Source organism: Scyliorhinus canicula, chromosome 18 (genome assembly GCF_902713615.1).
Source record: "Scyliorhinus canicula chromosome 18, sScyCan1.1, whole genome shotgun sequence".
NCBI lineage: Eukaryota > Metazoa > Chordata > Chondrichthyes > Carcharhiniformes > Scyliorhinidae > Scyliorhinus > Scyliorhinus canicula.
In genome coordinates, this window is record NC_052163.1 from 95,541,992 (window position 1) to 95,569,023 (window position 27,032).

The following is a 27,032-nucleotide window of genomic DNA, read 5'->3' on the forward strand; positions in this document are numbered from 1 at the left end:
ACTGACTGATGCCACCTTCAAAAAGTGGGGACAGGGCAGAAGGACACTGACAGTCAGGGACCTATATACGGACGGCAGGATCGAAACACTGGACGAACTGACGGGGATATTCCAACTAGCCAGGGGGAACGAGCTAAGGTATCCTCAACGCAAAAACTTCCTACGAAAGGAGACAAGGACGTACCCACAACTGCCACGACAGACATTACTGGAAGAGTTACTGGACGCAAGCATACTAGATAAAGGAAACTGTAGTGACATGTATGAGCGACTGGTATGAAAGGGCCGACACTGTACTGGACGCAACAAGAAAGAAATGGGAGGACCTGGGGATTGAAATAGGGTGGGGACTCTGGAGCGAAGCACTGCATAGGGTCAACTCCACCTCCACGTGCGCAAGGCTCAGCCAGACGCAACTAAAAGTGGAACATAGAGCCCACTTAACAAGAACCCGTACGAGTAGGTTCTTCCCGGAGGTGGAGGATAGATGTGGACGGTGCCGGGGAGGCCCAGCCAACCACGCCCACAAGTTCTGGTCTTGCCCCAGACTTGCGAGGTACTAAACAGTCTTCTTTGAGGCAATGTCCAAAGTGGTGGGGATAAGGATGGAGCCATGCCCAAAATGTCGGGGTTTCGGGCCAGCCAGATCTATTCCTGGGAACGAGGGTGGACGCCTGTGTCTTTGCCTCCCTGATTGCCCGCCGTAGAATCCTATTCAGTTGGCACTCAGCAGAACCACCCAGAGTTGCAGACTGGCTGTCCGACCTCTCAGAACCTCTCCAAATTGAGAAAATAAAATTCGCCATCCAAGGGTCAGACGACAGCTTCCACTGAACGTGGGAGCCATTCATCCAACTGTTCCGGGACCTGTTTGTGACCAGCGAACAAGCAGAAGATTAGCCAGGTCGCCAAGAATCAGATGAAAGTAGCCAAGGCATGAGAGGGAGAGATAGACCGGGGGTGGGGGGGGGGGAACGACAGCTAAACCTAAGAGGATAGAAAGGTGAACCATTAGGAGGGGGGGGGGGGGCAGAGGCAGGGAACAATAGAGGAGAACCAGAGAGGGGGGGCTGGGAGGCAAGGGAATGACAGCCGGAAGGAGAGCATGGGAAACGACAACAAACTTGGCGAATACAGGGACAGGGAGCAAGGAAAATACGGGTGAAAGACGGGACGAACGGCCGAAGCGGAGGTGAATGCGAGACGACAACGGCAGCGAAAACCGTCCGGGAGAAACAAGTAACAACATCAACACCAGATCAATTCCCGTATTGCCCTCTCTGTATTGGACATAACTAATATTATTGTTTCTCCGGCACCCAAATGTATAGATACCTCCCCAGTTTCCCCCTCCACACACAAACAGGTGCCTACTTATGTGTTAAAAATAATATTGCTAACTGTACAGAGTTGCTGTTGTTGAGCTAGTGCACAATATCATACCAGTTTTTTTTCTTTAGTTTTCTTCTCTTCTATGTATATATATTTTATTCTGTGTACACAACTGTAAATATACTTTGTTCAAAAACCCAATAAAAAACATTTATAAAAAGAAAAAAGATGTGAAGACCAGGTAACACAACCACAGTATTGCAATGAACTTTCTTAAAAGAAAGCATCAAATTTATATTGCAGTTTTCACAAATTTAGGATGTCCTTGGTTGAACGCCTCATTTGAAAGATTGCACCTCCGAAAGTACAGCACTCCCTCAGGAATGCACTGCAGTGTCAGCCTAGATATGACTTTAAGGTAATAATGCTGTCACTTAGCCAAGCTGACCAGTGTAGGGTTTTGGGGGAGAGGCGACCTTATTGATACATTTAAGATTCTCAGGGGGCTTGATAGGGTACATGCTGAGAGGCTGTTTCCCCTTGTGGGTGAGTCCAGGACCAGAGGGCATAATCTCAGAGTAATGGGTCTCCCATTTAAGACAGAGATGAGGAAGAATTTTGTCTCTCAGAGGGCAGTGAATCTGTGGAATTCTTTATTGCAGAGGGCTGTAGAGGTTGGGTTGTAAAGTATGTTCAAGGCTAAGATAGATTTTTAATCAGTATGGGAATCATGTGTTATTGGGATAAGGCAGGAAAGTGGAGTTGAGGGTTATCACATCAGATCAGTCATAATCTCATTGAATAGCAGAGCAGAAGCAATGGGCTGAATGGCTTCTATGGTCTTTGAGTCTAATTTGAAACAGCAGGAATACTAAGAAAAAAATATTTTAAGATATTGTAAATCTATTATGATAATTTTTGTCTGCCAGCATTTTCTGATTGGTTGATGGGTTAATTTGGAGGGTGGAGTCTGAAGCATGCCCACTGGTTACTGGGCTCCCCCTCTTTATTGCTCCCCAGTCTCAATAACTGGGCTCACGGCTTTCATTACTCTCCAGCCTCGGTCACTGGGCTCTGGCTGCTCCTCAGCCTCTCACTGACAGTTCTGGACTACGATGGGGATGGTAGCACAGTGGGTATCACTGCTGCTTCACAGCTCCAAGGTCCCAGGTTCGATTCCCGGCTTGGGTCACTGTCTGTGCAAAGTCTGAACATTCTACCTGTGTCTGCGTGGGTTTCCTCCGGGTGCTCCAGTTTCCTCCCACAAGTCCCAAAAGACGTGCTGTTAGGTGAATTGGACATTTTGAATTCTCTCTCCGTGAAACCGAACAGGCGTGGGAGTGTGGCGACTGGGGGCTTTTCGCAGTAACTTCATTGCAATGTATGTAAGCCTACTTGTGATACGAAGAAGATTCTTATTATTATAGAACAGCATGGGGGCAAAATTGCATGGAAGGGAGGGAGGAGGTGAGTGGGGGTGAGGGGCAACCAGGGAGGAGGACATGGCAGCATAATGTTGATGGGTTGGGGTGTAGCACTGAAGAAACGCCATGCAATGGAGGGGTGGGGGTCAACATAAGGGATGCGAGGCGGAGTAGTACGGAAGGGAAGGAGGGAAAGTTTGGGGTCGCATGGGGGATTGGCATGAGAGGGAGTGAGGGGGAGTTCATGTCTTATTAATTATGTTGTTAAAGTTTAATGGCAATTACATTGTTAATCAGTCAATGTGTATTTGTACAGCGATAAATGTGGATAGCTGGGACACTGGGAGGTTTGAATAGCGTTGACTGTGAACTAGGTCAATAAACACTCACAAGCAAAGAAAGCAACTGTGCCTTAGTTTTAGCTTCACCAACTGGTATGGATCTGATTAATTGGCAGAAGACAGCAAGAAGGGGGAAGGCGGTTAGCATGGGGGAGATGGAGTGGGAGGTGAATGGCAATGGGGATAGCATGGAAGGGAGAGAGGCATGCCATGGGAGCGAGGGAAAGCATGGGATGGCGTGGGATGATAGGAGGGGTTGGATGGGAGTGGGGAGTGGGCAGTTATGGAATAAAAATGGGATGACATGCGAGAGGTGGAGATATCACTGGAAGATGAGGTGTGATGGGAATCCAAAGAGGTGCTTGTCATGACATGCAAACATGCAGCTAATGAACACATAGAATAGGACACGACCAATGAGCAGTCAGGATACTCATGGGTGGTATCTCACTATAAAAAGGATGAGGCACTCACACCCCACCTCTTTCCACAGACCAACATCTACAGAGTGAGACAGGGTGTATCCTCAGCATCTCACCCCAGCACGTGGCTTACAGCAAGGCTGGTTCAGTTAGATTGAGTTACTACATTTAGATTAGCAGAGTCGAACTCATTGAGAACTGTGCTAATAGTTCAATAAAACCCATTGAACTCACTTCAAAGTCTGGAGCATCTTTTACTCAAAACTACATCAAGTGGCAGCTTGTGTTATTCCAAATTACATAACACAACAAAACTGTCACCATAAGAATGCTAATTTCAGCACCCAACACCCTGCAGCTCTCAGCTACTGCAAATGAATTTCCTCTTTGCACCAAGCCTCACTTGAGTTTGGGACTGAACCCTCAACTCAACAGAATTCTCCCCAAGGAGGTCTCCAATATTACCCAATCAGAGGGAGGCTCGAGTGTTGCAGCGTTGAGCCAATGCCGGTTATTGACAGGTTAACCAGCCAATGGAATCGCGGGATGGGCGGGCGGGGGCGCTGGGCTTGAGCGTATAGGAGTGCGGCGGTGGGGCTGGATTCGGGGAAGCTCGGGTTAGTGAGAGCGATAGAGAGGGACTGACTGACTGGGGGAAGCAGAGATCAGAGTTAAATGCCTCACGAGCAGGACAGGATGGAGGCAGGGACAGCTGCGCGCTGAAACAAAACAGGTACAAATGGTGCGTTTGTCAGCAGCCTAGAAAGATTTAAGTGAAGCTGCTTATAAATAATTTACAGGCGATGCAGGAAGGGTTTGGGAGAGATGCTGTCAGCCTCCAGCCTGCCACCGATATTGTTGCATTAGATTTTATTACAGCCGCATGAGGGGATTTGTCCTTCAGATTCTTTATACACTAAAACTAATGTCCATTGATGCTCCATGTCAAAGTGTCAATTTTTGATGTAAATCCTAAATACTGTGGGAAAAGGTGTTGTCTTCCCCTCTTATTAAAGTATTATTTTTTCTCCTGTTCTGAACGTATTTGTAATTTTATGTAAAAAATATATTTGTAAACACATTCTAGCTTATTAATTTACATCTTTACCTATTATAAATGCATACAGTGTGTTGTCTTTTCTTAATAGAAATATTGAAATTATTATGTATTGCTATTATATAATGCACACAGTGTTCCAAATGTAAATTCATTTGGACTTGTACATCTTTCAAAAGTTTCTTACTGTATGTGTTACTGTATTTTTAGAGTGCTTTTAGGGTCTTTAAAATTTAGATTTTTTGTCCCATGTAATATTTGCTGGTTTTGTTGTTTGAGCTAGTCACTGCCACAATCTAGTTTTAATTGTGATGGCGTCAGTGTCTCTTTTAAATCGGTGGTAAGGGTCGGGAGTGTAGCATCCATGTTGGTAAGTAAACAGGCATGCAAGGAGCAGAAGGTCCCACCCAGCTTTGATCCTGGTTGTTGTGAGGTTAGCTGATGTTACCTTGGAGAGCAGTTGGGCACTATGATTGGCTTCGGTGCCCCTGGGATAAAATCTGATCAGGAGCAAGTGCTGCTCCTGAAAGCTGTTCAGTGACCTTTACTGAAAAGTGCCTGTTTGCAGATGTCAAATTATGATGAGACTTGGCTGTGAAGTTTTCAGTGATCCCTGTCTGGGCTCACATGTGTGGATGCTCAATTAGGTGAAGCCTGTATTCAACATGAGTTAGTGCCTTCTGGAGAGGAAAGTAGGAAATGAGTAGTTAAAAAAAGACCAGGGCAGCATGGTGGTGCAGTGGTTATCACTGCTGCCTCACGTCGCTGAGGACCCGGGTTTGATACCGGCCCCGGGTCAGTGTCTGTGTGGAGTTTGCACATTCTCCCGTGTCTGCGTGGGTCTCACCCTCAGCAGCCCAAAAAGATGTGCAGGATAGGTGGACTGGCCATGCTAAATTGGAGAAAAAAATAATTGAGTACTTTAAATTTATTTTCGAAGAAAGGACGTGACTGTCACTATAAAGTGGCAGCTGTAGTGAGTTTGTGTTTACAATATGCATGGGGAGTACTTTATTCTAATGTTGCTGCCTTCGGGGGTAGCTAACTCTTTCAGATGAGTGTAACTCATGGTCTTAGTTGTAAGACCAACAGTCCCACTTCAGGTGGGTCACATCACTAGATGTGTTTGAGGGTGTGACTATTTGTGCTAGATTGAGGGAGTCTGGGTGAAGTAATGACTGTCTAGCTTGAGGTATATTTAGTGTAGTCTGTAAACATACATTATACTCAATTTACTAAATTTGGTGCTGAAATATAATAACAGGACATCAGTACTGCACTGGCTTTAATTTTCAAATAAAAATAAATTAACTGTTAGGTGACTGATTCAGTGGGCAAGACATTGACCGTTAACTTCTGTGACCTGAGTTCAAATCCAATCCAGGCGGCACCAATCTTCTCTCTGTCTCTGCTTCAAAAGGTTACATTTTAAATGCATTTATTCAGTGCTTAGTGATATGAAACTGTAGCTCAATATTGTCCCTAATTTGGCACTAAACTGCCACTTGCTGAGAAGAGGCGCACAGAGCTGTGTGGAATGATTAATGTCGCTGTCCTCTTGCAGGACAAAGGAGCATTACCCTGCATCCAGCCCAATGCACCTATCATGGGAGCAATCGATCAAACCGTTTAGATGGGGCTCTGCTAACACCAAGCCTATACAGTTTGCATTTATATAGCATCTTTAAACAATAAAATTATCCAAGACACTCCCAAGTGCATTATAGAGTTATTTTCATGCCAAATCACCAAAGGAAATAATAGTGTAGGGTGACCAAAAGCTTGGTCTCAAACAGTCGAGCCTGAAGAGGAAAGAGGCAAAGAGGCTTCGGGAGGAAAGTCCAGACCTTGGGATCTTGGCAGCCGGAAACCAGCAACCAATGTTGGAACAATTAAAATGGTGGCTGTTCAGGTGGTCCGTTGAATCAGAGGAGTACAGGTAACTCTTGAGGGTTGTGGAGATGGAGGAAATTCAAGATAGGGGGGGGGGGGGGGGGGGCATGGAGGGATTTGAAGACCAGGCTGAGCATTTTAAAATCAAGATATTGCTTAAACAGGAACCAGTGCAAGTTCGACAGCAGAGGCGTGATGGGTGAACAGGACTTGATCTCAAGTTTATGTAGGGAAAAATGTGGGAGACAGGCCATGAGTGCACCAACGGTTGGTTAGCTCTGTTGGATGGACAACTGGTTTGTGATGATGAGGCAGGGCGGAGTCGGGCAATGTTGAGAGTTTGAAGTAGGTAGTCTTGGTGATGGTGGTAGGATGTGGTCAAAGTCTCATCCTGGGGTCAGAAACGGCACCCAAGGTTCAGGACAGTGTGGATAAGTCTGAGCCAAATGACACCAAGGTTTTATTGGACAGATATGTCTATGTCAATTTGTATGTCAAACAAGCAGTTTGACAGTTCAGAGATAATGAATGTGATCTAATGGCCTCTTCATGCCCGACGTGGTGGCCAGAGGTGGCAGAAAAATCTCACGAGACCTTCGATGTATGAGACGTCTCGGGAGATTAAACGTCACGAGATGTCACAATCGAGGTCTCGTGGTTCATTTAAATATGCTTGCGCCGTATTCTCCCAGATCCCGGAGAGTTGCCAGTGACACCTTGACCGGGCACCATTTAGTATTGGCCTACACAAATGTGGACCAGGTGTAAAGGCACCTAGGGGGTCTTCCAGGCCTTTGAAGAATGCTAGGTGGTCAGGGACAGGGCAGGGTGGCATTTTGTGCTGGGAGTTTCTTTCCAGCGCTATTGGCGAGTTCCCCACTGATGTCTAACCACATGTGACTTTATTTGGGCCCTGGGGAGTTTCTCACTGGGCTAGCCCGCACTTGGGGTGCGATCCTCTGACCACGTTGCACCAGAAAAGCAGCTTGCCGTGGCGCAGCGTGACCGGTGAAAATTGGGGGGCCCCGCTCCTGGGATCTACCTGGCTCACAATGCCTCGCGAGATTCATCGCAATCTCGCGAGACCTTTCAAGGGGAATCCCACCCACTATGGGTGGGATCACTTTTTAGCAAATCTTCATATTAGAGCGAGGCAGTAAGCCTCGCTCTAATATGCAGATTCACGAGTTACCTGATGTTTTGGGATTCAATCCCTTTACCAAATGTCAGACACCTTCCCCTCTCCGACCCACACCCCCGAAAGCACTCTGTCCATCGCCCCCCGCGAGGGCAGCAAAGGAAATTCCTCCACCTGTCGCCTAGCAAACCCCTTTACCTGCAAGTATCTGAACATTTTCCCTTGGGGGAGCCCAAATTTATCTTCCAATTCCCCCAGGCCCGCAAACCTCCCGTCAATAAACAGGTCCCTCAATTTACTGATGCCCACCCTATACCACCCCCTAAATCCCCCATCAGTGTTCCCCGGGATGTACTGATGATTTCCACCTAATGGAGCCTCCATCGAGCCCCCTGTTTCCCCCCTATGCCGTCTCCAGTGCCCCCAGATTCTTAGGGTCGCCGCCACCACCGGGCTCGTGGTATACCTCTTAGGAGAGAGCGGCAATGGCGCCGTTACCAAGGCACCCAGGCTCGTACCTCTACAAGACGCCATCTCCATTCTTTTCCACGCCGCCCCTCCCCCCTCCATCACCCATTAACGCACCATTGACACATTGGCCGCCCAATAGTACCCCAAAAGGTTGGGCAGCGCCAGCCCGCCTCTATCCCTCCCTCGCTCCAGGAAAACCCTCTTCACTCTCGCAGTCCCATGTGCCCACACAAAGCTAAAAATACTGCTAGTCACCCTCCTAAAGAAGGCCCTGGGGACGAAGATGGGCAGGCACTGAAAGAGGAACAAGAACCTCGGAAGCACCGTCATTTTGACGGACTGCACCCTCCCCTCCAACGACAATGGCAACATGTCCCACCTTTTGAACTCTTCCTCCATCTGATCCACAAGCCTGGTGAAATTACGCTTGTGAAGAGTCCCCCAGTCCCTGGCCACTTGCACCCCCAGGTACCTAAAACTATCCCCTGCTCTCTTAAGCGGGAGCCTACCAATTCCCTCCTCCTGGTCCCCAGGGTGCACCACAAACACCTCACTCTTGCCTAGATTTAGTTTATAGCCTGAAAAGGTCCCAAATTCAACTAGCAGCTCCATCACCCCCGGTATCCCTCCCACTGGGTCCGCCACATACAGTAACAGGTCATCGTCATACAATGACACCCTATGTTCCTCCCCACCCCGCACCAAACCCCTCCACCTCCCTGAATCCCTCAACGCCATCGCCAACGGCTCGATTGCCAATGCAAACAACAAGGGGGACAGGGGGCAACCCTGCCTGGTCGCTCGGTAAAGCCGGAAGTACTCCGACCGCCTCCCATTCGTGGCCACACACACCATCGGGGCCTCATACAGTAGCCTCACCCATCTAATAAACCCTTCACCAAATCCAAACCTCCCCAACACCTCCCATAAGTACCCCCACTCCACTCTATCGAAGGCCTTCTCCGCATCCAGCGATACCACTATCTCAGCCTCCCCCTCAATCGCCGGCATCATGATGACATTCAACAATCTCCGCACATTCGTGTTCAGCTGCCTTCCCTTAACAAAACCTGTCTGGTCCTCGTGTACAACCCCTGGCACACAGTCCTCTATCCTGGTGGCCAGGATCTTTGCCAGCACCTTGCCATCCACGTTAAGGAGAAATATGGGTCTGTACGAACCACACTGCTGGGGGTCCTTGTCCCTCTTTAAGATTAAAGAAATCAGCGCCCGCGACATCGTCGGGGGAAAATTCACTCCCTCCCATGCCTCATTAAGTGTCCGCACCAACAGGGGGCCCACTAGGTCCACAAACTTTTTATAAAACTCCACCGGGAACCCATCCGGCCCCGGCGCCTTCCCTGACGGCATGTGCCCGATCCCCTTAGCCAGCTCCTCCAGCTCAATCGGCACCCCCAACCCCTCCACCTGCTCCTCCTGCACCTTCGGGAAAGAAAGCCCGTCGAGGAACCTCTCCATTCCCCTCCTCTCCACCGTTGGCTCCGACCGGTACAGTTCCCTGTAAAAGTCCTTGAAGACCTCATTCACCTCTACCCCCTTCCGCACCACATTCACACTCTTGTCTCTCACTCCAGCAATTTCCTGAGCCGCATCCCGCTTGCGGAGCTGATAAGCCAACATCCTACTCGCCTTTTCACCATGTTCGTATACTGCCCCTTGTGCCTTCCTCCACTGTACCTCCGCCTTTCTAGTGGTCAACAAATCAAATTTAGCCTGTAGGCTGCGCCTCTTCCCCAACAATCCCTCCTCTGGTGCCTCCACGTACCTCCTGTCTACCTCCAGCATATTTCCCACCAGTCTATCCCTCTCACTCCTCTCACTCCTCTCCCTGTGTGCCCGGATGGATATCAGCTCCCCACGAATCACTGCCTTCAGGGCTTCCCAGACCATCCCCACCCGGACCTCCCCCGTATCATTCGCCTCGAGGTACCCCTCAATACTTGCCCGGACTCTCCTACACACCTCCTCCTCCGCTAACAGCCCCACATCCAACCGCCACAATGGCCGCTGGTCCCGCACCTCCCCCATCTCCAAATCCATCCAATGCGGAGCATGGTCGGAGATTACAATAGCCGAATACTCGGCCTCCTCCACTCTCGGAATCAGTCCCCTACTCACCACGAAGAAGTCTATCCGAGAATAAACCCTATGTACATGGGAGAAAAAGAATACTCCCATGCCCTCGGCCTCACAAACCTCCTTGGATCCACCCCTCCTATCTGGTCCATAAACCCTCTCAGTACCTTGGCCGCCGCCGGCCTCCTACCCGTCCTAGAGCTGGACCGATCCAGTGAAGGATCCAACACCGTATTGAAGTCCCCCCCCATAATCAGACCTCCCGCCTCTAGATCCGGGACCCGTCCCAGCATACGCCTCATAAAGCCCGCAACGTCCCAATCTGGGGCATACACACTAGCAAGTACCACCTTCTCTCCCTGTAGCCTGCCCCTTACCATAACATACCTACCCCCCTTATCCGCCACCACCTCAGATGCCTCAAACAACAGATTTTTCACCTCCAGAATCGCCACCCGCCCGGTTCTTCACATCCAACCCGGAGTGGAAAACCTGCCCCACCCACCCCTTCCTCAGACGGACTTGTTCCGCCACCTTCACGTGGGTCTCCTGAAGCATTGCCACATCTGCCTTTAGCCCCCTCAGATGAGCAAGTACCCTAGACCGCATCACCAGTCCATTCAATCCTCTCACATTCCAGGTGACCAACCGCATCTCGCCTCCCTCCCCAGCTGACTAGCCATAGCCCGTCGACTGCCCGCCCCAGGCCAGCAACTCCCGCCCGACCCAGTCCCCACGGCGACAGCACCTCACCTCTGTCCCCCCCGGCCCACACCAGCTCCTTCCTGACCCTGCCAGCAGCAACCCCGTATCCCCCCCCAGGCTAGAAACCCTCCTAGCCGCGACCCGTCCTCCATTGTACTTCCGTGGGTCAGCTAACTTCTGCTGACCCCGGAAACTCCCGCCAAAACCCGTCCCCTCCGAAAGTGGGATCGTCCCCCCTCCTGTCACACTTCAAGGCACCGTTCCAGTGCGGGAAGGAGCCAGTAAAGGCCCCCCCCCCCCCCCCCCCCCCCCCCCGCCATCTCCAGCCCCGCAACGCGGGAAACCAGAGGAAAGCCCGCGCTTTCGCACTGCCCCACCACACCCTACTGACGCAGCTCCCAAATACCAGCCCCACCCCATACCCCCAACCCCATACAGAATACAACAAACCCCCAACCCCCCACCCCCGCAAAATACAAAACTCAAATCATGCCCTCCAACAGAAAACAGAACAAAACCCAAATAAATAACCATATCTCAATTACAAAAGTACAGAAAAAACAAAAACACAGCAACAGCAGAAACCAGCAATAAAACATTACAACCGACCCCGCAACCCCCAACCCCTAGTTCGAGTCCAGCTTCTCCGTCCGCACAAAGGCCCACGCCTCCTCCGGGGAATCAAAATAGTAATGCCGCTCCAAATAAGTTACCCAACCAATGGGACTTTGTACCCTTTTGGGACAATCGTGCTCTTGGGGTGGAATTTATCAGCTGTACACACCAGTGGAATATTCCGGTCCCACCGATGGGGTATGGGTTTCCCGGTATCAAGGGGTGCAGTCAATGGGAAATCCCGTTGACAATGGCGTGACCAGCAAATAATGCTGGCGGGGCGACTCCGCCGCCAAAAAACACACGGCCGGTTGGTTAGTTAATTCCGTCCCTGGAACTATTTTCATCACTGGGGAGCGGAATTCACTGGACAGACCGGTTCTTTCAAAGTCGGGCCACCATTTTGAAAGGATGTCCTGATCTCTAAATGGGCTGAGGGTCCTCCACACATGTCACCCATGGGCAATATCACCCCCCCCCCCCCCAACACACACACATATGGGCACTACCCCACACCCGCTCAAATGATGACACCCTGCTATGGGGTCCCTGAGGGCTCCCCTTTTCAGGCCTCCCCACGCCCCCTTTGTGGCCTCACACCACTTTCCAGGACCCCCACCCTTCATCCTGCCCAATCTGCCGGAGGTCCCTCTATACCCGCCATGCAGCCCCCACCCTTCATACCCCCCTCCACCCTACTTTCATGGGCATGGCCCCCTCAGGTCCTGGCCCTTGTCCAGCCACCCTGGCAGTGCTCCTGCCAGCTTTGCCGTGCCACCCGGGCAACTTGTCAGTGCCAGTGTGGTGGTGCCAAGATGCCAGCCTGGCAGTGCCAAGTGCCCATGTTCCAGGGGGCCTCCTGCCCTATCCTTGACCACCCAGGGGCTTTCACTAGCATGGGAAACCCCGGGTGCCGTTCCGCCTGCTCCATGTTTGTGTGGACCAGTACTGAATGGTGCCTGGCTGAGGCTCCCTGGAGAGGCTGGTAGATGCGGGAGCTGGATAGATCCAGGTTCAGCACGCCTAAGTGGGTTTTTTTGACCTACTTAGGTGTGTAAGTCTGGGCAGGATCCTGATGACAATATCTCATGAGACCTGGGTTGATCCTGCGCGGCGTACCAGCTCTCTGATTGATCTTGTGGAATATGAGCTTCCCTGCTGGTGGGCAGAGGCCTGCCCAACTGGGGCTCATAAGAACTCTGTATAAAGGCTGGCTCGGACAAGGATCGGCCGGTTGGTTGTCCCAACAGGACTCTGTAAATATACTCACTGCCATAGGCAGACCTTTTGTGGCCGTAAATATATTGATGTTTGCCTTTCCACTCAACTCTTGGGCCTGAAGAGAAAGGAATTTGCGCGACCTCAGCTTCGTGGAAATAGCATCAAGGGAATGAGAATTGGGTCTCATGGACATGTGCTCATAGGAGGCATGAAGGGAAATGGGAGAGAAACTAGAGAATTCTAATGGCCGGTTAAGAGTCAACCAAATTGCAGTGGCTCTGGAGTCACATGTAGGCCAGACCAGGTAAGGAAGGCAGATTTCCTTCATTAGAGAACCAGATGGGATTTATTTTTATGACAATTGATAATTTTACAGTTACCATCAATGAGACTAGCTCTACATTCCAGATTTATTCATTGAATTTAAGTTCCACCCATGGATTTGAACCCATGTCCCTGGCCTGGGTCTCTGGATCACTAGGCCAATCTTAGTGACAAAGAAGCTCATTGGCTCCTTGCATTTGTTTATTTGCATTCCAAGATCATCCTGAAATAGTGAGCAGTTTTAGCGGACGAAACCTGATGGTACTTTGTGGTCCAGCAGATGAATGGCTCAACCAGTTGTGAAATGAAAATCGCTTATTGTCACAAGCAGGCTTCAAATGAAGTTACTGTGAAAAGCCCCTCGTCGCCACATTCCGGCGCCTGTACAGGAGTTGTTCTTCATGTCTGTGTCCCTTCGACGTAAGGGAATGGAGATGAGAAATGTACCAGGGAGAAAGTGATAGAGAGCAAAGGTCTGAATGGAGACTATGGCATCAAAGATGGAGGTGAGGGTATGGTTGAGCAGATACAATCATTGCAGAAATGTCATCGTGAAAGGAAGACCAAAGACTAGGCAGTGGAATTTTGAGTGCAGTTAGAAGTGAATTGGGTGAAGATATTTTTCCAGGATTACACACAAAAGAAAGGGGGATGTGGGTGAAGGTGATAAAACTGGACCTAATCTGTGACTGATATGATGGAATGGCAATGCTGAGGGATTGGTCATATGTATGGGTTTGGGGTATCCTATCCTGCATGTGTTCGATCAGACAGTGTAGAGGGGGTTATTCCTCTGTCTATCCCATGTTGTACCTTTTCCCTTTTATGGTTGATTAGACATTTTAGAAAAAGTAACTGGAGAAGACCATATGGACCATCGAGCCTGCTCCACCATTCATATGACAAAGATTGATCTTGAGTTTCAACTCCCCTGTCTGCTTGATCCCCATATCCCTCTTCCCTAAGGGACCAGAAATCTGTGCATCAGCCTTAAATGTCTCCTCGTCTCAATCCTACATCATCAGGCTCTTCTCTCTCTCTCTCTCTCTCTCTCTCTCTCTCTCTCTCTCTCTCTCTCTCTCTCTCCTCCCCCCCCCCCCCCCCCCCACTTGCTTTTTCTCGATTCCCCAGAGGGCAGTTTATTCTGTAATAATCCCATGCAGTGTTGATCTGGAAGTATTTGATAGGACAATGTAGAGTATGCTTTACTCTGTATCTAAATTGTGCGCTACTTGACCTGGGAGTGCTTGCTGACATGTGGAAAATGTATGCCATTCTCCTTCATCACTACTGCTCATGAGCACTAATTCACCCAGAAATCATGGGGCAAGGTCAGTTTTCCAACTTGGATCTTTTATGCAATAATTAACTGAATTTCCATAGTTAACTAAATTCTAACAATGTGCATGTCAGTTGAATACAATGTTTGTGGAGGAATAATAGTTACTGAGATTGATAGATCTTTGTAAGGTAAACAATATAGAGCCAAGACCACATAAACGGAGGTTGGGGTGTAGACCAGCTATGATCCGATTGAATGACAGAACAAGCATAAAGGGTTGGATGACCAGCTCCTGGTGCCATGCATGTGGTCATTTGTTTGGTATTATTTATCTATTGACAGTAAAGGAGAAATGATAAAATAATAATTCCTCTGAAGTTCTTCCTTGGTTCCAATACAAGAATACATAATGATGTTGGACATGGCTAGCACTTTCCCTGTTGTTAAATGCAATGGGCAACTATAATATAAAGATCAGAAGATGCCAAGTTCTGTTCTTGCCTTTGATGCATTTTGGATATCTCCTGTGTAGGTGCTATTTTGTGCTCAATGAAAGTTTAACAGAAAATCCTCTCAGTTTATGGAGTAGATGGATGAAATATCCACTTTGAGAGTCCAGTTCCTTCACCATCGCTGAGCCAAAACATTCCGAACAGCACTGCGGGACAGCACCGTGGGTGTATCTGCAAAAAATTATTTTCCCCAAAAATTCTGACGTTTCAGTTTCATAAGGATACGGGGAGTCCACACCGAGCAAAGAACATAATTTGGTCCACCAAAGAGGCCCTTTGGTCCACCAAGCCTGCATCGATCCAGATTCCTTATTTAGACCTACTACTTATTGCCCAAATGATCTGTATCCTTCCATTCCCCACCCATTCATGTGTCTATCAAGATACATCTTAAATGTTGCGATCGTGCCTGCCTCCAACACCTTCACTGGCAACGTGTTCCAGGCACTGACCACCCTCTGTGAAAATCTTGCCCCACACATCTCCCCAAAACTTTTCCCATCTCACCTTGAACCTGTGCCCCCTTGTAATTCAATAAGAAGTCTTACAACACCAGGTTAAAGTCCAACCCTTGCATCCCTTGTACATCCTTTACATCCCTTACATCCCTTGTTACATCCCTTGTAATTGAGTCTTCCATCCTTGGAAAAAGCTTCTGATTATTCACCCTGTCTATTCCTCTCGGAATTTTGCAGACCTCAATCCGGTCTCCCCTCAGTCTTTCCAACAAAAATAATCCGGATTCATTCAACCTCTGCTCATAGCTAACACCCTCCAGACCAGGCAACATCCTGGTAAATGTTCTTTGCACTCTCTCCAAAGCATCCATGTCGTTCTGGGAGAACTTTGATTTATTTACAATTACGGTACATTCACTTCCCGGTAGATCCTTACCGGGTCTCTTTCTGTTTCGGTGTCTTACTTGCTCACCTTTTATACATTGCTAAATGGAGTTCCCCCGCCCCTCAGTGGGGGAGCTAGGAACTTCGCGAGAACCCAGTAAAAGATAATCATTCCCACCCCGTAAGCCCTGCGCGGGATATTGCAGTCAGATTCTGACTGAAAACAGAGCCAGGTTTCCACTCCAGATCTTCCGACACTTTGTCAAAAAAAACAGCAAGGGGGTGTGCTTTGAGCCATTACTCTGGCACGGCAGGGCCTTGAGCTAGAAAGTGCGACAAAAAGGGTGCTCCAAATTTGCCCCCCTCCCGCCAAAAAATCAGGACTCCCGGCAGACAAGGGAATCGCCACAACAGAGAACCAACCTCCCCGCCACCACTCAATGGCTGGGTCACCCCCCCCCCCCCCCCCCCCCCCCCCCCCCCGCCACACATATGCCACATAGGCCTCAGGGCGACCCTACCCATCCCCCTACCCCATCACCATCTGTCTGGACTCCCCCATATCATCCACCGCAATGCAGACACAAGCCCCCACCCCCCGCTTCCACCATTGCCAGAATGAGGCAGCTTCCTCTCCACCCACCTCCCCACATCATCGCCGGCATCCCAGCATAATTGCAACCCCACCCACCAACCAAAAGGTCTACTGTAGACCCCTTGGCAGGTTGGCACTGTCAGGGTGCCAGGGACTGGGACAGGACACTACCCAGTCATCCCTAACCACCCGGGGGGGGGGGGGGCAATACTCACCTCCGAGCCCCTGGCATGATTATCACGACTGGTTTCTGTTTTTGGAAATAAGTTGTGTTTTCTGCCAGCATTATGTCACACTGGCGGGGGTTAATTGCCCCAGAAGCAATGGTGTTGAGCCATTTACCATGAATTCAAATTAGTTTAAATATTCACAATCATGTTCCCGCCGAGTCAGTGGGGAGGGCTCATGTTCATCGTGTTTGCAGTTCTCGCTGGCACAGATCCCGTTTTTGGCCTCTCACACGAGTTAGCGGCCATTACAGGATATGCGCTCGTGACGACGGGCCCAAAAATAGTGTCGTCCACATACCCCTCCTCGAGGGCAACTAAGGGGATGGACATTAGATGTTGGCCTTGCCAGTGATGCTGACTCCCCAAGAGTGAATGAAAATTAAAATCACTGGCAAAGAGGTTAGAGTGAAACTGACATCTATGGATGCAGGTCAGTTGGTATCTGGGAAAAGAGAAACTGAGTTGACATTTTGGTCAATACCCTCTCAATGGAACTGAACCATGAGGTCTTGAATGAGAGGAAGGATAATGCTGACAAAAGTGAAGCTTTGAAGGAGCAAAAAAAATGTAAGATCTTCAGTTATTTGGCGGCACGGTGGCAAAGTGGTTAGCACTGCTGCCACATGGCACAAAGGACAGGGATTCCATCCTGGCCTCTGGTCACTGTCTGTGGAGTTTGCACATTCTCCCTGTATCTGTATGGATCTTACTCCCACAACCCAAAGGTGTGCAGGGTAGGTGGATTGGCCACGTTAATTGTCCCTTATTTGGTAAAAAAAGAATTGGATATTTTAAATTTATAAGAAAAGAGATTCAGTTATTTTATCTCTTTTTCGAAAACAAAATGAAGACAAGGCCAAATTAGAGGACAACAAGATTGAAAAGACTACGAGAGTAATCCGAAATCATGGTTGACTGACACAATGGGCGCGATCTTCTGGCCGCACTGTGACAGAAAGGCAGCACGCCACAGCACAGCGCGGCTGGTGAAAGCTGGGAGACCCTCGCTCCCAGGATAGACCTGGCTCACAACGTCTCGCGCGATTCAACGCAATTTCGCGAGATGTTGCAAGGGATATCACGCCCACATTGGCTGGGATCAGTTTTTGACAAATCTGCATATTAGAGCAAGGCAGTAAGCCTCACTCTAATGAGCAGATTCCCAAGGTACCTCAGGCTTTGGGATTCAATCCCTTCATCTCAGGGGCCTTGAACGAGCGTCCATTGGTACTGGTCCCCACAAATGGGGACCAGACGGAATGGCATTTGTGAGGATCTCCAAGGGGATTGGAGGTCCCCAGCTGCATGCCCTTGGGGGAGGGTGGGGCCCTGGCACTGCTGGTGCCATCTGGGACTGGCACCCTGGCAGTGCCACCTGGGTGCTAGATTGACACTGCCAAGGCCCCAAGCTAGCATTTTTTTGTGTGCACTTGATCGGGCCGGGGTTGCCTGCCATTTAAAAATGGCATCCCGATCTCTTGCTACAATGGGGAGTTCTGGCGAGCAGAGCTCCCCATTGTAAACAACCTGGGCTATGTACGGCCTCAGCTGCGCGTTCCCCATTTAGGCTCCTTATTCAAAGCGAGTTGCGTTGAATAGCCATTGTGTTTCCCGGCACTGCAAGTACCGGGAAACACACTTTGTTCCCTTTTGGGAAGATCGCACCCAACGCTTGACTTTTAACAGCCTTGAGAGAGGGGAAAAAGGGGCAATGGAAAAATTGGGTTAGGGAGATTGTAAAGAGTCTCAATTTCAACATAGTGAGGGGAAGAGGAAGTGTGTATAGAATGGAATATTTGTGCAGATGTTTGAGGAGCACAGACTATATAATCGGATTGAGTTTGAAGAGAGTAAAGAGAAAGTTTGCGATCGAATCTGAGCGAAACACTGGAGTTAATTATGATGAGCAGAGACCAAATCTGTTTCCAATGTTTGTGTATGGGCTGTGAAAGTATTAGTTTAACTTTGGCCTAAAGTTTTGTTATTGTCTTTAAAAACTAGATTCTTGGCAAGGATATAGCTTGTAATAAAAGAGAATCTTGTTGATGTTTTACCTTGCGGTGTTTAATTATGTGTTGGTCCATAAAATGTGATGAAGGAAGCAAGAATAGATGAGACATGAGGAACAAAGGGAGCTGCCATTGCCTGAGCTCCTCATACCCATCAATAAGTGCGTTTTGAGTGTACTATTATATCAGTGTGCTGTTTCAGCTTATTAAATTGGACATTATATTTTTAGGTTGGTTGATTTATTTTAACTATCAAACTGTCTCAAAGCAAATTTATAATGCAATGAATGTATTCAAATGTCAACTACTAAGTAAACAAATAGTACACTTATCTATAGACATACACCTTCTATCTTTCATTCACTCCTAACAGATACCTGAACTCCACGATTAAGTTTAATTGACCTCTTTGCTCCCAATGCACTCTGCCCTGTTAAAACACAACTCCGCACCTGTCCATAGAGCAGTGCTTTCACAACCCTACCCAGGTAAATCCCAGTATGAACAATGGTGATCAAAACAAGAGTAATTCTATGCTCCCTAACGGTGAGCAGGGGGTCCACTAGAGAGCATATCATATTTCATTTAGACAAAGCGTTGGCAACACTTCCTCCTCCCTCATAAAGATGGGAGCTCTTGTCCCCCCCCCCCCCCCCCCCCCCCAACCACATTTCTGTGGGCACTCGTACAACTGTTATTCTGCCTCATGTATTTTTCCTGTCATCTTTACCTGCTGCTGTTAAACTGCAGGAGGATTAAATAGAGGTGTTTACTACTATATTTCCCCACATGGAAAGAACTAAAGGAGGCTGCCAGTTGCTCCCAGTATGGCACAGCTCCGTGTCGGACCCGGCCACATGATCAGGAAGGCCCTCGTCTAGTGGTGAGATAGCTGAATTAATTGGGGTCAGGTAGGTTGGGTTGCTACAATTAACCCCAGATTTCTGCAGTTGTGGAGGTGTTGTAAAAGGGTGGAGAGGGAGAGTAATGGGGTCCGTTCGATTGCAAATGTGAAACTGGTGCTCTCTTAGTTCACATGGAAATAGCCATTTGCGGGAGGTACCAGACCCCTGACATTTGTGTGGAACCAGCACCGGGCAAGAAAGGTGAAATAAAATATTAGATTAAAAATATTTAGTTGAATGCTCGAGACCTTTCACACCATGAAACTGCACCTTGGTTGCAGTTTTTTGGACAGATGAGGTCTGCTTTTTGTGATGTGTCCCTGCCAGATAAGGAGCCAAGCTTCGTCCTCCTCCCATTACAAAGTTTGTAAAGACGTTTCTCAAGTGACAGTAGACAAAGATGAATGATGCACTTAACCAGGGAAAGGCCCCAGTATAGGTTACTAAGTTGCTTTTAAAAGTTGTCAGACAATTGCGTGAACAGAACAATACTTGGCAGAGAAAGCTAAAAAGGAATAAAACCAATCGTTCAGTTTAATAAGGAATGTCAAGATTTAGGAACCTATTTGGGGATTAGGAAAGGTTCAATAAGCCTCATTTCTACCTATCCGTTTCTCCCCGGCCTTCTTGGTGCCACTAGCACGTCATTTTCTTCCCGGATTCTATATTCCAACTTATCACCATCCCATTCACCTTGACCCCACCGACCCTCTTAATCATTACACTAAACACATCAACTCCGCCTACTACTTAGTTGAACAACGTTCATCTGATAACTTTTCATTTCTTATTCGTTCATAGAATGTGGGTGTCACTGGCCAGGCCAATGTTTATTCTCTATCCCTACTTGTCTTTGGAGACGGCAGTGAACCACCTTCTTGAACCTCTGCAGTCCGCATGATGTAGGTACATCCACGGTAATGCTGGGAAGGAGTTTCAGGATTTTAACCCAGTGACCGTGAAGGAATGGTGATCTAGGTTAATTCCACCCTCACTTCTGAGGATACAGAAGTGAACCATAGTACCCCTCTTACTTATCCATAAAGCCAGTTGGCGAAGGATATAAATGAACCAATCTTTACACACTTTGGGTGGGATTTACCAAGCATGCCACCACATGTTTTTTAGTGGCAGAGGTGTCCTGCCAGCGGGATCTTTGGCCCATCGCTGTCAACGGGATTTCCCGTTGTATGCACCCCTTGTCGCTGGGAAATCCGAGGTGCCGTCAGTGGGACCGGAATATCGCGCCGGCGTGAAAAGCAGTAAATTCGCCCTTTAATTTTTCAACATGTGTCTCCGAACCAATGTCAGCCTGTTCCTATTTATAGGCACACAAGTGAATCTCCAGTCATTGCCCATCGCCTGCATATAATTATACAATTGAGAGGAGGCGGTGGCCTAGTGGTATTCTCACTGTATTGGTAACCAGACACCCAGAACAGTGCTTTAGGAACCAAGGATCAAATCCCACCACTGCAGATGGTGCAATTTGAATTAAATAAAAATCTGGAATTAAAAGTCTAATGATGACCATGAAACCATTGTCGATTGTCATAAAAACCCATCTGGTTCATTAATCTGCCATCCTTACCTGGTCTGGCCCACATGTGACTCCAGCCCCACACCAATGTGGTTGACTCTTAACTGCCCCCTCAAGGGCAATGGCAATTGGAGTTGGACCAAACAATAAAAAAAAACAATTAAAGCCTGCTGTCCTCCTGAGACCAGTTACTACATTGTGATTGGGGTTTGGAAGTTATGTCCTAGTCTGTGTGGCGATGTTCTTGTTCTATACAAGTCCTAAGGGTGCTTCCTTCTGATGTATCCACACTTCTATTTCCTAATGAATATTGCCTGGCCTTTTTTGTCCTTGCTCCCAGCCTCATACCCTGTGGATCTGGTCGTGGAACTATTTGCCAAAGGACAGGAGTGGACAGTTTAGTCCTTCAATCCAGTTCCATCCTTCAATGAAATCATGGCTGATTTGTGACCTGACTTGCCTGCCTTTGCCCTATGCCCCTTAGTCCAAAAATGTATCAGTTTTACAATTAACAATTGATTGAGCATCCATTTCTGTTTACAGAATACGGTCCCAAACTTTGACTGTGCTTTGCATGAAAACGTCCCTAAAATGCCTACTCTTCCAAACTGTCAGAGACTCTCCAACTGCTCCCAGGAGATTCTTGTCTGCCACTGCAAATGTTTAAACATTGTTGGCAACAGCTTTTATTTATATTCGGGGATTTTCCCATCATAAAATACACCATATTACGATGAGGGGCCATAGTGAGTAGGACTGAGAGGAAAAGGCCAATGGTGTGTTGAAATATTAGATTTTTGAAGGTTTTTGGAAAAGGCGGAGAGATTGCAAGGAGGAGGGATTTGTGACGAGAGGGATGTAGGGGGCATGGTGATTTTATTCTGTCTTCAATAGGAATGGATAGAGGAAGGGTATAGTAGAGCCAGTGTTATTTTTAAAGGTACATTTGGAATATGGGACTGGGAATAGTTGCAGAGATAGCTTGAAGATGTCAGCATCATTCCACTTGTCAAAGTAATGCTGATGCAGTGATTGAGAGTTGTCGCAGATGTTTGGCTGATTGCAGCTTGTGGATGCAATAATGCAGCCGATTGTGTTTCTGTGTCGAGGATATAATTGAATTTGCGCCTGGGGTATTAGCAACACTCTTACGGCAGCTCAGAAGTCAGCAAGTCCTGGAGGTGAATCAGCTGCGACTGTATATCCACAACTCTTTCGAATAACATTTACATTTGCACAAAAGATATTGCCCAGTAGCTTAGCAGGAGAATGCACTACCTTGGTTGGAACTGAGCCTTGCAGACTAGAAAGGGAATGGATTCAAATTTCTCTTTGCTAGTCGGCCTTTGTACACTGCTCTGAGGATGGCAAGGTGGGCTGGGTAGAGGCTTGAAGTACTGACTGAGGGTAGGATCAGGCTTGGCTGCAAGGAATGCCGTCTGTTGTTGAAGACCTCACTGACGCTGTATTAGGCAATGGGAGAGGAAGTTCCCGGCAATCGAGCACCACCTGACCTTGGAAAAGTCAGCACGAGCAGGAGAAGAATAACGAAAATTGGGGATAGGGATAGAAACTGGAAACGCCGTGGAGTTTTTAGTTCCCACCTCGGGAATACTGAGTAGTATTGCTGCCTTACATGTGCGTGTGCAGATCTGTGCTGATTTCTAACAGGGTGTTCATGCTTTTGTATTTGTGGGTTGTGTGACTGAGCCCCATCAAACCTTAGGGTCACATCTAAACTTGAAATCCATGTTTCATAGGGCAGCACGGCGGCACAGTGGTTAGCACTGCTGCCTCACAGCGCCGAGGTCCCAGCTTCGATCCTTGCTCTGGGTCACTGTCCGTGTGGAGTTTGCACATTCTCCCCGTGTCTGCGTGGGTCTCACCGCACAACCCAATGATGTTATACTGTGGGTTCAGAGTAAAGAGCTGCAATCTACCCTGAAGTAAATGCCACCAAGATAGAGTCCTGTTTTGTCTAGCTCTCTTCAGGGAAACAGGAGCCTTGAATTGACAGAGGTACATGATTTGTGAAACAGCCCAAGTTGTCCTGGACCTTTTTCGGGCTGTGTTATTCACTGACCTTCCGTTAAAGCTCACACTCCTCAACGTGTATGTTCAGCGATTCCTCTTGGGGATGCTGCAGCTCATTCCATTGCAGTGATGTGAGTCACTTGCACCATCACACATGGGAGAGTCTGTGGTTTCAGAATTCACTCTGGGCATTTTCTCATGAGACGAGGTGAAGTCATGTTATTTAGCTGTATAGCCGAGATGGAGCTGACCTGGTGAAGTGATGGAAAAGACAAGGTTGGAAGTAGTTCTGGAACCACATTACGAACATTGTTTATCTATTTCTGAGTAGATGATTAAAGAAAAAGATTGCTGTCTCAGGAGATTTGCAATGTTTTGATATTTTTTGCTATTGCCCTGAATGGCCAATCGTCTGAAGTGGAGGAGTCTGTAACTAGGGTAATTAACAGAATAACAGGCTGAGAGAGGGAGGAGAGCTTAGTTGCTAAAACCTACCTCCGATCTGTAGTTACACCTACATTACAGCCATTTAATTTTGTATATTTTTAGCTGAGAAAGCAAGTATTGCCCTTTTAAATGTGTGTGTGTGTGTGTGCAGCTAGTTATGCACCACCTTAAATTGTTGGTAGAGTGAGGATTGATACTACAATAAACTGTTATTTATTTTCTCATTTTTGGCTCCCTTCTCTATCTCACGCACAGTTCAAGCTGCTCTTTGGTTTCCAACTCGAGTGACCATTCTCAAACATCAGGCCAGCTTGTGACTTTATCAGCAGACTTCAGCTGTGGAAGCATCACATCTGACCCACTTCCACTTGTTCTTTTGTATAGAGTGATACTGCAGTCTCATTTGGCCCATTGTTTTTTTCCAGTTCTAGCTCTTCGCTTAGAAAGATGTGCTTTACCTGTTCCCATTTCCCCACCATGATCCCGTTTGCAACCTTTTCAAAGCCAGTTACCCAATCTCTGTTAAATCATGTTTGTGTCAAAGATATGCATTTCCACCACCAGACACATTTTCTTCACCTTCAGGCTTTGTTGCCGGGTTCTCAAACTCTTGCTCGTGCTCTCTTGCACATTTTCTAGTCTGAGTCAGTGGATAATGGTCAGGATTGGAAGCCTAGGTGACATTTTTGTCCTCTGCCCCTCTCGCACCCAGGGACTGAGGTCAACTGCAGTGTCCTAACAGAAATCCCAGCCGGAGTTAGCAAATTCAGCCAAGAAGTATTTAGAATCCATAGAATCCCCCACAATGCAGAAGGAGGCTATTCAACCCTTCAAGTCTGCACCAACCCTAAAAAGAGCACCCTACCTAGGCCCAGTCCCCTGCTCTATCCCCATAACTCCAACTAACCTGCACATCTTTGGACACTAAGGGGCAATTTATCATGGCCAATCCACCCAATCTCCACATCTTTGCACTTTGAAAGAGCACTCCATTGAAACACACTCTTTCCCCCCCCCCCCCCCCCCCCCCCACCCTATTCCAACAACTCCTTAACCTGACCGACACATCTTTGGAGGCTAAGGGCAGAGTTTACCGGCTGTTCGTGCCGGCAGGATATTCCGGTCCCATTGACAACGCATGGGTTTCCTGGCGATGAGGGGTGCAATCAACGGGAAATCCTGTCGACAATGGCAGGACCAGAATATCCCGCTGGCGGGGCTGGGTCGCCTTAGCGGCCGAGAAACACGCGGCTGGTTAGAACATAGAACATAGAACAGTACAGCACAGAACAGGCCCTTCGGCCCTCAATGTTGTGCCGAGCCATGATCACCCTACTCAAACCCACGTATCCACCCTATACCCGTAACCCAACAACCCCCCCCCCCTTAACCTTACTTTTATTAGCACACTACGGGCAATTTAGCATGGCCAATCCACCTAACCCGCACATCTTTGGACTGTGGGAGGAAACCGGAGCACCCGGAGGAAACCCACGCACACAGGGGGAGGACGTGCAGACTCCACACAGACAGTGACCCAGCCGGGAATCGAACCTGGGACCCTGGAGCTGTGAAGCATTTATGCTAACCACCATGCTACCCTGCTGCCCCTAAATCCCGCCCGAAGGGGCAATTTAATATGGCCCATTCACCTAACCTGCACATCTTTGAATTGTAGGAAAAACCCAAAGGAAACCCACACGGGCATCGAGAGAATGTGCCAATTCCACACAGTCACCCAAGGTCGGAATTGAACCCGGGTCCCTGGCGCTGTGAAGGAGCAGTGCTAATCACTGTGCCACCATCCCGCCCCTTACTTAATAATGTCGCGAAGGGATGCTGCCATTTGCAATTGACTTGTGCAAATGTTTCACCAAGGGTATATGGAAGACAGAATTCTGGGGCGACCGGACCCATTCCCGGCAACAAAGCCTGAAGGTGAAGAAAATGTGTCTGGTGGTGGAAATGCATATCTTTGACACGAACATGATTTAACAGAGATTGGATAACTGGCTTTGAAAAGGTTGCAAAAGGGATCATGGTGGGGAAATGGGAACAGGTAAAGCACATCTTTCTAATCGAAGAGCTAGAACTGGAAAGACACAATGGGCAAAATGAGACTGCAGTATCACTCTATACACAAGAAGGTGTGTATTAGAATTGGCACCAGCTGAATGGAGGTGATTACTGTGTCTTAATATCTAAATGTACTCATTGGCTCAACTCCATTGGAACTGTTGCTAAATGTCCCAGCTACTTTACTCACACTCTGTTCAGATATGTTTCTTTCCTTTTGAGATCCGCCAACGGTTTTAATGAGGGTGCTTTTGCGAGGGTGCTTCTATTTGTTATTTTCTCTTGAGTGTTTCTCTTTACCAGCTATGAAAATAGTGAGAAGTGGGGCAGGGGGTGATGAAAGGCTGTTTGGCTAACGTCGAGGTAATGAGTCTTTTTGCTTTCCAATAGGCAGGCAGCACATCTCAAGGTCAGATCTGTTGGCCAACTTGGCAAGAGTATGGAGGCAAGTCATGTGATGAAATCTCCAGGAATACATTAATCACAGTTGGCAACCTGATGATATGCTGATTTATTATAGTTCTCTTCCTTTTCCTGAGAGAAATCTCTCAAACTCTTTCACTCTTTTCTCGACCCCCCCCCAAAAATGAAACTTTCCAACAGGTTGTTTGAATGTGCCGACCTATGAGATTTTTCACATAATTGCTGATTGCGCTGTTTAGGTGCTTAAAGATTTAATGCTGCATTAAGCAGTCTGGGAATATGGTGGGAGAAAGAGAGATTTCAGGCCACAATTAAAGTTGTACGTCTTTGAGCTCAGTTACCGTGCCCACCATTGCCTGAATAGTGTGCCAGCACTCACTGTGAAGCCTCAAATGTGAAGAATTACTGTTGGGTAAGTGTGAGATGCCAGAGAGTGATTGGAATTGTGGAACTGCGTACAGGCCAGAGTTTGCCCCATCAGAAGAGGGAAGAAAATTGAGCTGGAGAGAGATCACTTGGGTCTGGTGGGCAGATGATGCACTGTTATTTTGTAGCTTATGGGAAGCACAATAAATGCAAGGAATTTGTGCTTTGCTGTTCGTTTAGTGGATGTCAAATGGCTTCATCTCACTAAGGCTGTTGAAGGCATTGCTGAGTAAAACACTCAGCCAAACAGACCAGGAAGGCCTCATTTTCAGTCCCCAACCTGCACTACTTTAACTAATCACAGCCAGGGCAGGGGTTGGACTGCCATGGTGACCACACTAGGTCAATTAGCTCATTGAAGCTCAAACCCCTGTCTCATTTTGATATCCAGTGGTTTATAAGTTCTCTGTGCTTTTGCCTTTCCTACCATGTAGAGCCGATGAATGAATCACATGCGGTCGAAAGAGTTCTACATTGTTAAAAAGCTTTATTTGTCGTGTAATGATCCTTAAGCAATTCTAATTGCTCCATGGATGTGACGCCACTTAGACTAATCAAATCTCAACATATCATCCAAGATACTGTCTAGATTGAGGAGTCAGGTGCATTACTCGCTGCAGGATTTCAAGCCTCTGACCTGCCCTTGTAGTCACAGTATTTATATAGTTAGT

At 48.0% G+C, this 27,032-nt stretch overlaps 1 protein-coding gene across 3 annotated transcripts in view; it reads left to right on the forward strand.

Annotated features, from left to right (window-relative positions):
- Positions 1-4,122: 4,122 nt before the first annotated feature.
- LOC119952956 (phospholipid-transporting ATPase ABCA1-like) overlaps positions 4,123-27,032 on the forward strand; it is a 216,373-nt gene continuing 193,463 nt past the window's right edge. For 2 of the 3 annotated variants that reach the window (XM_038776597.1, XM_038776599.1), the window contains exon 1: positions 4,123-4,252. The gene's annotated coding sequence lies outside the window, so the exon portion shown is untranslated. Of the gene's footprint in view, positions 4,262-27,032 lie in introns of all 3 variants that reach the window. The other variant, XM_038776598.1, reaches the window with a different exon arrangement.